We start from the raw sequence: 2,356 nt of genomic DNA, 5'->3' as shown, positions 1-2,356 counted from the left end.
TTATTTTTTGAGGAAATTCTTTCTTTAGACCTTCTCTATCTCAGAGACGTCGTCGTTAATTAATTTTTGGGAATTTCATTCGATATTTTTTCTCTTTTCATACCCAAGGAGGGATGAAAAAGAGTTTACCAAGAAGGAACATTACTCATCTATTTTGATTGATTTTGAGGAACTGTTTTCATACCCAAGGAGGGATGAAAAAGAGTTTACCTAGAAGGAACATTACTCATCTATTTTGATTGATTTTGAGGAACTGTTACTAAATATTTACTTTTTATTTATGCATTATTTTTTTACTTTAACTTTTATTAATTTATTATTTAATATGAATAGCGCGACACAGTCTCCAATATTGTCATCAGTATTTATTATTTTATATTATGATGTTTTGGCCTAATGATTAATATTTTTCCTAATTAATAAAAATCCAAGACCCTGTGGAAGCCCGATTTTTATACCTATGTTTACGTCTGATCTTTATGTTATTTAATTGCCCAATATTTATTTTTAATTTGGAGTGAACATCGTATGTTTTAAAATTTCCTACCCTCATCTGATGAAAATTCATTCATTTGCCCATAATGATACTTGTTTTGCTTTTCATTTCTTGTAACATCTTATGTTCCCCTTTTTGTCTTAATTAAATTGAACTTAATGTAGGGATTTTGTTTGAGACATAAGCTATTAGCTTACTCTATTGTTGTTCTAATAATCTTGTACCGCGTACCCTGTCGACCCTTTTTCACCTTTTGTATGTTTGCCCATACTGATACTTGTTTTGCTTTTCATTTCTTGTAACATCTTATTTTCCCCTATTTGTCTTAATTAAATTGAACTTGCTGTAGGGATTTTGTTTGAGACATAAGCTATTATAATATTATTTATATTGATTGTTTAACTGTTTTTGGTCTTATTCTACATAAGTTTTGGTATTAGAGAGGTTAGTTAGCTTCTAAGTATGCCCCTTTGTTAAATTATTGTTCTTCTCCCATTAATTATGCTTGCTTATTTTTCATAACATTATTAGTTGCTGTACGTTTGCCCATAATGATACTTGTTTTGCTTTTCATTTCTTGTAACATCTTATTTTCCCCTTTTTGTCTTAATTAAATTGAACTTGCTGTAGAGATTTTGTTTGAGGTTTGAGACATAAGATATTATAATATTACTTATATTGATTGTTCAACTGTTTTTGGTCATATTCTAAATAAGTTTTAGTATTAGAGAGGTTAGTTAGCTTCTAAGTATGCCCCTTTGTTAAATTATTGTTCTTTTCTCATTAATTATGCTTGCTTATTTTTCATACCATCATTAGTTGCCTTTACTTTTTTTCATTATTAATTTCTTATCTTGATGTCCAATTTTAGTTTTTCTTTCTTTATATGCTATGTTCTGGGGCTTAGGTTTTTTTTATTTCTAATTTTATTATTTTATTGTTATTTTTTGAGGAAATTCTTTCTTTAGACCTTCTCTATCTCAGACGTAGATTATATTTCAGTATTTTATTATTTTAATTTGATTAATTATTTATCCAAGACCCTAACCTTTACCATTTGATCTTGTTATACATTATTATTGTCTTTTTCTTTGGTCCTTACTTCCTCTCGTTATTTTTCGCTACATTCACATTTCAATTTACTTTATTAATTTTGCACCTCTTTCATTACATCATGTACTTTATTCTTCTCCTTTTCCTCTGGTTGATGGCTCCTAGTCTGCTTCAGACACCTTGCTCACTGGTGTCGTCGGATTAGTACCAGGGTCGGTACTCCCCAAGGCGGGATGATGACAGGATATACCTATCCTTGCCCTGGTGCATTCGACGGCATAACTACATTATACCATAATAAATACAGTGAGCTAAGATCTGAAGTAGCAACCACAAAGTGGTGGGAGAACCATCAACCATTTCGCCAGCACCTGAGAGCTCCTCACTGGAGGGCTCGTCAGACTGTGTTTGGCCGGCGCTCGGATTATTATTGGCGGTGGGATCTACCTTTCATTTTCCTTCTAATTCTCCCAGGGTCTTGGATCACCTTTGACTATTTTGAATACTATTCTATCTTGTTCAAATGTCTCAATAATAAATGAACAAGTAGCTCATCTTGAATTAATATTAACTTAATAAATATTTCTCATTATAATAAATCACCCCATAATAAAACAAATAACTGTTCATTAATTTCCTCAATCGAAGTGTTTTCATTTATCCTCTCGCCACGGGCCAAATAACCCCGTGACAATCTCGAGAAGTACATAACGTAACTGAAAAATTTTTGCGGTGTAATTTTTTAAATTTTTTCTTCTTTCATATGAGTAAATATTTGAAAATCATGAGAATTGTCAATTACAGTAA

The 2,356-nt window shown here is 31.1% G+C and overlaps 1 long non-coding RNA gene across 1 annotated transcript; it reads left to right on the top strand.

Annotated features, from left to right (window-relative positions):
• The first annotated feature begins 577 nt into the window (after nt 1-577).
• LOC113472633 lies at nt 578-1,968 on the top strand. Its single transcript, XR_003394859.1, has 2 exons — nt 578-667; nt 1,141-1,968. It is a non-coding gene; the product is annotated as an uncharacterized LOC113472633 (long non-coding RNA).
• Nucleotides 1,969-2,356: the final 388 nt, after the last annotated feature.

The sequence above is a fragment of the Diaphorina citri genome, unplaced genomic scaffold (genome assembly GCF_000475195.1).
Source record: "Diaphorina citri unplaced genomic scaffold, Diaci psyllid genome assembly version 1.1 scaffold6673, whole genome shotgun sequence".
Lineage (NCBI taxonomy): Eukaryota > Metazoa > Arthropoda > Insecta > Hemiptera > Psyllidae > Diaphorina > Diaphorina citri.
The sequence above is the reverse complement of the archived record's forward strand: the minus strand, read 5'-3'. Positions and strand labels throughout refer to the sequence as shown.